Source organism: Macrobrachium nipponense, chromosome 2 (assembly GCF_015104395.2).
Source record: "Macrobrachium nipponense isolate FS-2020 chromosome 2, ASM1510439v2, whole genome shotgun sequence".
Taxonomy (NCBI): domain Eukaryota; kingdom Metazoa; phylum Arthropoda; class Malacostraca; order Decapoda; family Palaemonidae; genus Macrobrachium; species Macrobrachium nipponense.
The window spans coordinates 82,659,568-82,672,077 of record NC_087201.1 but is presented as its reverse complement, the minus strand read 5'-3'; the positions used below and the strand labels follow the sequence as shown (position 1 = coordinate 82,672,077).

General features: G+C 44.0%; 1 protein-coding gene across 4 annotated transcripts in view; it reads right to left on the bottom strand.

The window, feature by feature from the left end:
• LOC135220726 (transmembrane protease serine 11D-like) overlaps positions 1-12,510 on the bottom strand; it is a 496,130-nt gene that overhangs the window by 417,885 nt on the left and 65,735 nt on the right. The window lies entirely within an intron of this gene.

The window sequence follows — 12,510 nt, the reverse complement described above, 5'->3', positions numbered from 1 at the left end:
TCGCCCCTGGATCATCCACCTGTTGCTGTCGCCGTGCCTGCTGCCCCTGTTCCTGCCCGTGGAAGTGCTGCCACTCCTTCAGGTCCTTCTGGCCAGGTGGAACTGGGTCCCGTCGCCACTGCAGCCCCCCCAGCTCCAGCCTGGATGGGAGACCTGTCAGCTGTCCTGAGGACGTTGGCAAAGAGGAAGTCCAAGAAGAAGAGGAAAGAGTCGTCGTTGTCTTCGTTGGCGTCTTCTACCGCCTCATCCCCTTCGACTTCCAAGGCCCCCCAGCCGAGGAAGAAGACGGTGGCCTCGCACCACCAAAGAGGTCTCACACAGAGACTTCTAAGGGTCTGTCCCGCTCTGGTGAGACAGGTGGGTCTTCTGCTGGTCCTCCCATTCCTCTGGGAACAGGGCCCATCTCTCCTTCCTCAGGGAAGAGGAAGACGAGGACCGTGGAGGTACCAGCCACCGCTGGTACCTCCGCTCCTGGCCCCAGAGGTTCCACCTCCGGACCGGGAACTGTCTCGGCTGCTCATGAGCGAGCATCACCGAGTGTACGGTCACCTACGGGTGACCATGCAGCCAAGGTCCAGACGGCTGAGTACGCTCACCGTCAGGACCCAGGCACGGAGCGGAAGGATGGTAAGAGTTGCTCAGGTGACTCTCGCCAGACCGGCAATCGCTCGCGCTTTTGATCGTCCGGTTCCCAGGGTTGACGTGACGGTCCCACCAGACCGTCCACGTGTTGAGGCTGGGAAGAGGTCCCCCCGGTCACCAGGAACAGCCTCGGCTGCTTCTGGGACTGTGGCGTGTCGCGAGGACGGTGCTCGCTCTCACCGTGTTAGCGAACGCTACCAGTCACCCGACCATCGCTCCCACCGGGACCAGACATCTTGCACGGCTGGTAGCAGCTCCCCTGACGCATGAGACTGATGCTACCGACCTCAGTCCAGCGCTCCTCTGCAGGGAGACTGCTGGTCCATACCTGCAGCTTGATCACCACCGAGGGTTGGCGATCGCCTGCAGTCCTACCAGCCTATCGGTTCTGCTGGTAGGCAGGGTAGGAGCATCAGATCTTCCTCACCTGTCCCTTCAACCTCCTTGGGCTACACCGGGAAGAGAGAGGTGAACAGGAGTGGCCACAAGGAGTGCACTCCTTACAGTTTGGCCACAAGAGCCTATGAGCCTGGTTTGGTCTTGGGACCGAACAGATCATTCACTCAAGTGGTTGGAGGAGACCACGAGGGGTCTGACGAGGTTCTTCCTCCTGAGGGAAGAGTGTCTCGGGAAGTGATCGGCCTGGATGGATCTGACAGTCCATCGCCTCAGGATGCGATACCCCCGAGATACAGAGCTACTTTGCAGAGGTCATTGCGCTGATTCGTCAGCACAACGACCTCGGGGAAGGATCGGTGGTTGCTCCCTCTGACCATCTATCGAGGTTAGAGTTGTTCTGAGGTCCTAAGAAGGACCCCAGAGTGACAGTGGGGCTACCCTGGTCTTCCTTGGCTGACGGAGTGCTGGACCAAGTGAATGGCCTTGTCTCCGGACAAGAGGCCTCACTCAGGGCCAGCAGGTCGGACAAGCTGCTTCCCCCTCCTCTGCCTCGTCAGCGGTGTTTCTATGTACCTTCAACAGACCCGTTGCCGACCAAGCAGGTTGATCTGGAGTTAGCTCGCCTAACTCCGGGAGTGCCTCTTCAAAACTTGCTGTCAAGAGAACCTCTGGTTCTCGCAGCAAGAGGCATTGGCCCTGGAATCCACTGCCATGGCAGCTTTCCAGGCTGTCTCCTGGCTGGATCTGCGGTCCCTCACAGTATCCAGAGTCGCAGCCTCCTCGGGAGCTATAGTTCCTGGGGAAGACTCGGCGTTCGGGAGACTCTGCCAGTCTGGAGGTAGAGCCATCATCTACCTCGCCCATCAGACGACCAACCTGTGGGCCAACCTGGTTTTGAGGAGAAGGGACAGTTCTGACTCGCATAACCAGGGTGGCCGGTCACGAGGTAACGTTGGGTCTGAGGAACATACTGTTGCTGGGTTCCTCCTCTCTCTTCTCCAGAGAGATGTTGGATGCTGTGGTGGAAAAGCAGAGAACTAAGGACAGCGATCGCTTAGTACACCAGGCAGTTGCAAAGACTTCTGGGCAGTCTCATTCAACTGTGGCTAAGCCTCAGAGCTTAGCTAGCGCTTCCTCTGCTCCCAAGACGTCAGCACCGTCGAAGGTAGCGTGAGGAAAGACCCAGCCTTCCTCTTTTGCTTTGAGAGATGAGCGTCAGCCCTCCTCTCGAGCCTCCTTCTCTCGCAGGAAAGGGGCTAAGCGGAAGGGGAAGAGAGGGAAACGCTAGGGACAGTGTTCCCCCTCACCTGCTGCCGGAAGTGGGGGGGTGCCTGGTGAGCCATTGGACAACTTGGCAGCGCTAAGGAGCCGAGACTTGGGTAGTGGATGTCCTCCAGGAGTGGATGTTCTTCGAGTCGAGGCCACCCCTTACCTCACTCCCGGTCCACCTTCAAATATATGTCCCCAATTCTGCCAAACCATGCTGAGCAATGGAGCTGCGGAGATCGTGCGAGATCAGGCACCGGGGTTCAACAGCCAACTTTTCCTGGTGGAGAAGTCTACGGGGGGCTGGAGACTGGTGATAGATCTCTCTCCCTTGAACTGTTTTGTTCATCAGACTCAGTTCACGATATAAACGGCACGCTCAGTGCTCAATTCCATCAGGGAGAACGATTTCCTGCTTGATCTTCAACGGGACGGTGTACCAATTCTGTGGTAGCGGATTTCCTGATCTTCCTTCACCGAGAGAAGCTCCTCTCTGTCTCTGCCTCTCTGTCTCTGCAGTCAAAGAATACAGAGCCACCCTGGCCCTAGCCCTTAAGCTGCAAGAAGTTGATATTTCCTCCTCCATGGAAATATCTCTCCTAATGAGGAGCTTCGAGAGGTCTTGCCCACCCAGGGAACTCAGGCCCCCAGGGTGGGACGTGACTCCTGTCTTAAGGAGTTTGACTTGTAGACCCTATGAGCCTCTCCAGGAGTCGTCAGACAGGGATCTGACCCTCAAGACTGTCTTTCTGCTGGCCCTGGCATCAGCGGAGAGAGTAGGAGAACTTCATGGTCTTTCCTTCGATGTCAAACACTCGAGGGGATGGGGATTAGTTGCGCTCAATTTCATCCAGGATTTCGTAGCGAAGACTCAGAACCCTTCAGGCCCTGATGCCAGGTTCGAGTCCTTCATGATCCCCTCCCTAGAGAACTTTACTGGTTATGATACGGAAGAGATGGTACTTTGTCCTGTTGAAGTGCTACGGCGCTATCTGAAGAAAACTTGAAACCTCAGGCCTGAGTGTCGACGCCTCTTCGTTAGTACCGGGGTGACCAAGAAAGAAGTGTCCAAGAACACTGTTTCTTTGTGGCTTTGTGAGGTGATCAGGAAAGCATACGACTCCGAGAGGAGTGCCGACATCAGTACCTTTCGTCCAAGAGCCCACGAAGTTAGAGGTATTGGTCCAACACTTGCATTCCGCAAGAACTTGTCAGTCACACAGGTGCTGAAGGCAAGGTTGTGGTCCAACCAGACCACCTTCACCTCCTTCTACCTTTGGGATATTGCCCATAGGTCCTTAGACACTTTTTCCTTGGGACCCGTGGTGGCTGCTCAACAAGTTGTGTAGCTTACCCAGCTCCTTTAACAGGAAAAGGTTGCATCTCGTCCTTGTGATATCGCATGAATGAAGAATGAATGAGTGTGACTGGCTCCTCTTCCTTCTCTTTTCTTGCCTCTTCCTGCAGGCAGAGGGTAGCGGTCATCACACGCTGGACAGGATGACGGTGTAGGTAAGCCACGTAACTGAGCTCCATTCTATCTCTTTAGTTAGGGATAGAAGTGTTTATCCGTCCCTTCCCTAGCAAGGGGGGAAGCGGACAGCAGTAAGAGAAAAACCCAATGCTTTATATTTGGCTTCTTACTTATGTCATAAGTTCTTGCTTGCTATTCATAAGAGGTACACATGCTTCCCCCTTATGAATTGGTCCAGAGGTCTGACCGCTGATCCTGCAGTTCTCACTCTGATCAGTTGGACAGAGGCTAGGTTCCCCCCCTTTGCTCTTAAGACCAGGGAGGGAACCCAGGTTGGGCGAACACCAGTCTGTTCACAAGACTCAGATCCTCCCACCAATCAGTGAGTCTTTCTTATGTAAAGGACTGATGGTTTGTACAATGTGTCGGAACAAATCACAATTTTTGAAAGTAAATTGTATTTTTCCTAACTATACAAACCCGAGGTCCTTTACATATAGTCCCACCTCATGCCACCCCTCACTCTGTTCCTGGGCATAAAGCAAAGTGGAATGTTTACATCCAATCGGGCAGGACTCTCAACCATCGGACAAGCAGTTACTGCCGAACTACCTTGTCATTAAATCTTAAGACCGGTCCAGCTGGTGCTGAAAAGTAATTCCTTATGTAAAGGACCTCAGGTTTGTATAGTTAGGAAAAATACAATTTACTTTAAAAAATTGTGATATTGTTCAGTATGCCAAAGATGCAACACGTGAGTGTGGTAAGGTCTCCACTTACGAGAAATGAAGCTGCCCTCAACCTCAATCGGGATATGGACCAGATCAGGGAGTGGAGTTGTGGGTGGGGTATGAAGCTGAACTCCAGTAAAACAAAAACAGACCTCGTAAAGATTTCCCACCCCATCATCCCTTTCAGGTGATGGAACTTTGCTGAACGATTCTGAAGCTTTCATTATTCTTGGTGTAACCTTTGACTCACATTTAACTTTTGGGAAACATCCAAAGAAAGTTTCATCTAATGCCCCACGAAAGGTAGGTATCGTTTGTAAGGCATCATATATTTATGAGTGATAAAATCAATGAAACCTGTTTTAGGTCATTTATACTCTTTAATAGAGAATACTGTTCTCCGGTGCAGTTGTCTGGTTCTGCCTGAGATTTATCTCATTTCGATAGAGTGGTTTGTAGTTATGACTTGGACTCCTGTTTATTACTTTTTCATATACTATATTTCAACATATATCTTTCACATTCACAATTGATCCTTGATCCCTTTATATGCTGAAAGCACACAGATTCGCTGAACAGCAGCACCAATATGCAGTAAATGTGCATCGCTGTTGAGTTTCTCAGCTCCAGAGGTCCTTTATTCCTCACACCACTGGACTGAAAACAGCCTCCCAGAGAAGTCGTTCAATTGGAACTTCAGAAGTTCTAGCAAAAGTGCAATGCATAACTACTCTAATATTATTCCCCTTGCATTTTAATATGTTTTATCCATTTGTTAATTCAGTAAATTTTCTTTTTTCACTCTTTAGCCATAAATAGGTAGCCTTCAGATGGAGTCCTTATTCAGGTAACCTGGGGTGGAATTAACCCCTTGAAGGATAAAATTAAAAAAAAATTATACACATATTACTGATTAAATAAATAAGGGTAACCCTTGATTGGAATTTGGAGAAGGGAAGAAATGCTTGAAGAATGGGAGGAGGGACTGTTTGTGCCAATTAACAAGAAAGGTGATAGAACGGAATGTGGAAATTAAAGAGGCATTTGTCTCTTAACTGTTGGTTTTAAGATTGTAGCTAAACTATTATATAATAGGCTGAAGAGACACAGAGAGACCATATATAGTAGGGGATTACCAAGCAGGGTTTAGAGCATCTAGATCAACCATAGACCAAATATTTATTGTAGGGCAGATCCTGGAGAAATACTGGGAAGATGGTAAAGAGTCCTGGCATGCCTTTATAGATTTTAAACAGGCATATGACAGTATCCAACAAGAGGCATTGAGGAGAATACCGAGAGAATTCAGAATACCAGAGAAGCTTATACGCTTAATAAAAATGTTACAGATATATGAGAGGCAGAGTACAGATTGGATGGAAAGAAACAGATCCTTTTGAAGTTGACAGTGGTTTAAAGCAGGGATGTGCACTGTCTATGATTCTTTTTAACTTAAATGCTGGACTTTCGTGGTGAAAAAATCCAGGAAATTGATACAAAAATAAGCATTTTTAGAGAAGCTCCAAATCAAGTTGGCCTGGAAATAAATCAGGCTAAAACCAAAATCTTGAAAGTTTCAATGCAAGAGGGGATACTGGGTAACATCAGGTGTGGAAACATGGAGTTGGAAGCTTTCGAGAATTTCAAATACCTTTGATCAACAGTTACAGCTGAAAATAGAGTAGAGGAAGAGGTAAAACTAAGAATAGCAGCAGCAGCCAGATGTAGTTGGGCTTTAGCCAAACTTCTCAATAGCAATATCCTATCAAGGAGAACAAAGGTGAAGGTCTATACAACCATTATCAGACCCGTGTTACCGTATGGTTGTGAAACCTGGAGGCTGACAAAGGATCTGGAATGAAGGTTGGAAGTGTTTGAGAATGGAACCTTGAGGATATGTGGACCGGTCTTTGATGCGGAGATGGGGCAATGGAGAGAAGGCATAATAATGAACAGGGAAATGACAGAAGTACCCCTGATAACAAGCACAATTATGACTCAAAGACTGAGGTGGACAGAGCACGTGGCCAGGGATCATGAGGATAGACTGATAAGTCAGATTGCTAGAGGATAACCATGGCGGCAAAGAGCCATGGAGGCCCACAGCTAGTGGGGTGAGTGAGTGAGTGAACCCTTGAACTTAGTACTTTCTTTTGGTGCAAGAACTATTATGAAATCTAATAAGTGTTTTAAAAATTATTGGAGAAAATTTTTGGAAAAAAATAAAGTTTTTTTTAAATTCTGTTATTACGATGAAAGAGCTGAAGTACATTCCATCTCTGTAGTGGCAAAGATAAGGGAAGGTAGGAATCTCTCTCTAGCCCAAACCACGATTCTTCAGGGATGTAAAATAAAGCAAAAAAATAAAATTAGGTATGTTAGTGTGGAGTGGTTGATGCACATAGGGTAGTTGCAATCTGAGCACCTCTTCATGGTCATCTGGTCTTCCTTCTTGGTATACTGTACTGGGACTCTAACTTCTGTAATCAGTTGTCACCTTCTGTCTTTTTATCACTAATATATATATATATATATATATATATATATATATATATATATATATTATATATATATATATATATATATATATATATATATATATATATATTATCAAAAAGTAAATATGTTGTAAGTGCAAAGAGTCACTGTTTTGGCAACCTGGGGTAGTTTTCACCCCATAGTGCACTTTGTGGCCCCATATCTCACTTAGCAATGGACAATGCAACTTGACATACACTCTCTCACAAAGGCCTAAACAAACACTGCAGGTACTGGGTAGAAGGTGCATGCCTGCTGCATGGCATAAATCTGACAAGAGAAAACAGTTCTTGGCAGTTGTTGAAAACACCCCAGGTTACCTACGTACGGTTAATAAGTAGAGTCTCTTCTTTCTGTATTTCCCTTCTCCTCGTCTTACTTCTTCCTAGTGAACACCATATTCTCTGGAAGTTGGATATGTCAATAGCCTGTGTGGGCTTGTTTCATATGAATGGGTTTCAACTTCTGAATAATAACAATAGTATCACAAATAGGTTGAAGATGAGGCAACGACAGTACCAGTAAGTAGTTGACGTGTATTTAACCTGTTTGTGACGTGCGCGTGATAAGTCGCCCACGTATGTATGGCATATATGACATGTTTAGCTGCAGTTTTACAATGTCACATGTTTGCATCAGTGGTTATCATAAAATCGTAATGCAATTTGGTAACATGTTATTATTTAAAGCATATACAGTCACTCATATAAGTTCATGGATGTCCGGGTGTTTGAGAGAGATTTCCATTTCACCCCTTTCTGGATGACAGGTGTCTGGGAGTGGAAACTGGCAAAATGTTCAATTACCTAACTATGCTGTAGAAAGTTTCGGTGTATGCCCGTCTTACGTCACTATACAGACCCGTTGTCCAGAAAGGGGTTGGATGGAATTCATCTTTATGCCTGTAGACATCCACGAACTTGTATGAGGGACTATACTACGTACTTCTCAAGTCGCTTCTATTGAGCGCGACTTATTTACTATTACACTTAGCCCTGTTATACCTGGACACTGAATCAGGAGTATTTTGTTCATTGCTTGTAACTGAATAACGTTGCGAGCTTCTAACGGACTCCTCAAGAAAGCACCGATTTATGAGCCTGTCCTTCAAATCTGATCATTCTCTGCCAAGAAAAACATGGCAAATCCTTCACAGAGATGTGGGTATTTCCAAGCACTTTGACTTAGGCACATCAATAACATCGTCTCACTTATTACTTACACAGATGAGAGTCTATTACTGGATTTTCAATTATATGTTTAAATAAGAACAAACGAAGCTGAGAGCAAGCTGTCGAAATAAGTTTAAAAGAAAAGAAAGAAAAAAAAGAGAATGTTTTAATGAACATCTTAAGGCAGGCGCTTCACATCAAATTGAAATATATCTAAATTGACCTCTAATTTTCAACAACCATTCCTTAACCATAATTAACAACAAAGATATAATCAAATAATTCTTGTGTTTTAGCAAAGTAGCAAAATTCTCTCTCTCTCTCTCATCGTACATTCTGAGCGGTGAGAGACAGAATTCTTAGGTTCTTGGAATAAAAATTAATGATAAATTAGGGTCGATGCCGTTACCGCAGAAAAAAACTAGAAACCGCACATTTGAGACTGCCAAAAATGGGACGAAATGGACGGCAAATTACGGCAAAATTAAATGTAAACATTCACATTGCGGTATAGTCACAAATTAAGAAATATATTCGGATTTCAGGGAGAAATTAGACAAATCTACGGAGCTTCCAGCATCACAAACATTACTTCACTTAGGTACAAGTTAGAAAGAACGAGATCATTCAGTCTTCGAAAAGTCCAGACACTAGAGTTTCTTTTCTAATGTTTGAAAACACGAGTTTCCTAGAATGGCATCACGAGTATCAGTCATTCTCTCTCTCTCTCTCTCTTTCTAATCAAGCCTCATCGGTAATCGAATACAGATGCTGTCGACTCCTGGCGGTAACAAAGGCCTCGAGTGACCTTAAAGTGGGTGAGGGCGGGGTCACAGGAATACCCACTCCCCAGGTGACTTTCGAGTGACTATTGTCAGACGCGCTGCAGGTGAAAAGGAATAAAGGAGGGGCGGGGAGAACCCAAGACCCTTCTATGAAACTCCCCTTGCTTCTGGAGGAAAAAAAAAATTCCTAGTCCCTTCTGCGCCTTCACGCAACTAAACCATGTGGTTGCGTATTTTTCCAATTTTCTAAGCATCCTCCTCCTACTCTTCTCGTAAGGTGAAAGGCTGCTGCCCCTCCAAATAAAATATAAAATAATAAATAAATCTAAACTAGCACCATCCGTTTCAAGAAGTTCCTCATGATCCTCCGAGGAGATCATATTATACTGAAAATTCTCCCCGCAATTTAATTTTTCTGTTCTTACCAATGTTTTTCAGAAGCCAGACCCTAAAATGTTCGTGAATGAAGATGAAAGGAATTTCATCACAGGTTTCAGCTCTAGTTTTTCTTTATTCTTGACTTTTTTATTTTGTTTTGGGGGGGGGGGGGCGGGGGGGGGGGGGCGGGGGAAGGGGAAGGCACTATAGAGGCATAAAGAAAAACTATATTCATGCAGAAACTGGAGAGTAATGCATCAATTATCGATTTCATGACGGTGATCTTAGCAAGTAATAATACAGCATGTGGAGCGGATGAGTGTGTGTATGAGAGAGAGAGAGAGAGAGACAGACAGAGAGTGTGAACTAAATATATTGGTAATACCGTACAGTATGACAGAGAAAGAATGAGATTGGGAGAATTTCAACATAACCCACATGGGGTCTAATGCTCAAAACCCGGCGAAAGCAGTCCGGAAAACCGCCCTAGAGTCGAATGCTAGGCTGACCGCTTTGACAAGGAAGTGATTCATACGCCTCGATAAAATCGGGACTCCTGTCCGAGGGATCTACTGAAGGAACGCTACGTTACAACAGGTTCGATCATTGTAGTACAATAACATTCCGCAGTCTTCCCGCGGATGTTATACATCCAAACTTCATAGCCACCAAATGGCCCCAAGCTTTCCTTAAACCTTTACCTCGGAAAAAATTCATCTTTCTATGCTGAAATGAGAATTGAATAAAATAGAATATACAATGAAGGCCAAAGGCCAAGTGCTGGGATCTATGAGGTCATTCCACGCTGAACGAAAATTTAAAAGGAAAATCTCGCAGTCACACTCTGAAAAAATTGTTAGAAGACGGTGGAAAGTGGAAAGTAAGAAGGAAGAAAGAATATGAATGAAGGTACAGGAAAAAGGAATGAAAGGAGCTGGCGCTGGGGGCCGAAGGAATGCTGTAAAGAACCTCGAGTAATGCCTACAATGCATCGCGCGTGAGGTGCAGTGAAGATATTATTACGCCCCTACGGAGGAAATTCGACTTATAATGTTACCACATTAGCGGCCCTTTTCATTTATTTAATTGTTTTGAGACGCCAGTTGATATACGTGGTAAGTGAAAAATTAACAATGTCATTTTCTATCACATGTGAAACAATATTTAATATGCACAGAGTAGCTATTGAAATTCACTGCACCACTTAGTAAAATATAAAATAAATAGTGTCAACAGTCAAAACTTACTGCTACAATAATCTATAATTGCAAAAAAATAATAAATAAAAAATAAATAGTATACATATAGGAAAGCAATTCACGTGAAACTTTCCTTTGCTTTTGAAGCAGGCGGCTCTAAAAACAATAAGGTTTTGGAATAGCGGGAGAAGGTCATTTTCAAAATTTAACGCTAAAATTGAGCAAAGAAACACTGACTCCTTTTTGCACTCCACTGATGAAAAAATTGTTATCCAAACAAAATGTTGATTGTAGTTACGATACACAAATTCCTCGAGAGAAAAAATAATCAATATATCACCAAGTGATGAAAGACACACGTGTGACCGACATTTTGACCCTTCGGTCCCATAATACCCTGATATGGAGGACCCTATTTCATTAATTAATCAATCAACCAGTTACTTTTCTGGAAACTCCATATTCAGAAGATGAACCGTTTTTACGTGAAACCAGCCCATTGGGCTCAATGACCTGAAATTCAAGCATACTAAGAAAACGGTGTTCATTTGAAAGAAGTAACAGAAGGTAAAAGGAAGTACAGAAAGAATAAATTAGTTATTATCCGTTAATCTTCATCCAGTACGAAACATGTATCACCCGTAATACGTTACGTACCGTACGGTACAGACGGACGGATAAATTGACGAATGGAATTGACCACAGCCACGAACATCAGTTCAAAAGGAACCTCAAAAGTTCAAGCGACGATGCAACGCATTACTACACTCAACAAGTCTCCTGCATTTCAAGAATTTGCCTTCATTAAATCCACCTATTTATCAATTTGTTCATTCATTTTTCTTTTCTAATAACTGATCTCTTCTCTCTGTATTTCCTATTACCTTTATTTGTTACTTTTTTCAAATTAACACCATATTCTTTGGAAGCTTGAATTTCCCGCGGGCTTGTTTCATATGAATAGGGTTCATCTTATGAATAATAATAATAATAATAATAATAATAATAATAATAATAAAATAATAATAATAATAATAATAATAATCATCATCATCATCATCATCATCATCATACTTAAAAATTTCTGTAAAGAATGTTCATATACCGCGAGGTGGAAATTGGCTTTACTGGAAAAGCGTCGAGTGAAACCTCTTGAACACAATCAAATGAGGATTGAGGGGACGAAGGGAAATGCTAAGGATTCCAAATCCTGGACATTACCGAGCAGATTTTTAAAATTTTCTACAATTTCCGGACGGATTAGACAGTTTTGCGTGGTATTTTTTCTTTCTCGTCTTGCAAAAGTTAACGAAATTGTAAGCTTGTACAATCTATAGATTTTCTTACACAATAACAATCTGGTCATATAAAAAGTCCTAAACATCCAAAAAAATACGTTGGAGTTGTAGTTTCATTCTGAAAACTATACTTGATTAGAAAAGGAAGACTAATACTTCTAGGACAGTTTCGTTTCTTTTACGACTGAAAGAACGAAGGCTGAAAAGAAAATGGACTCAACTGTCATTTAATTATAAATCATCGTAACAGAGTCCAAACGCTGCCATCTTTAATATAGGTCGATCGCGTGGACTTCCAAAGTTCTTTAGTGGTCAGATTTCTGTTTCCCTCCCTAAAAGTTTTTGTTTTGGGCAATGTGGCTCTATGCAAGAAATCCAGTGATCCCCTGTTCCAGAAGGGAGTAGCTTTTACTCTCGGGGAGAAGAGAGAGAGAGAGAGAGAGAGAGAGAGAGAGAGAGAGAGAGAGAGAGAGAGAGAGAGAACATTAAATATCTTCATATAGCTTTGTCATAATTACTCATGTAGAGTGATGTCATTCCTTTTGGGCGCTCCCATCCGGGCCCTGCCCCCAAAACCACCTTTCCCCCCTCTAAAAAAGCCCGTCTTCTTCGAGCGATGTCCATCGAT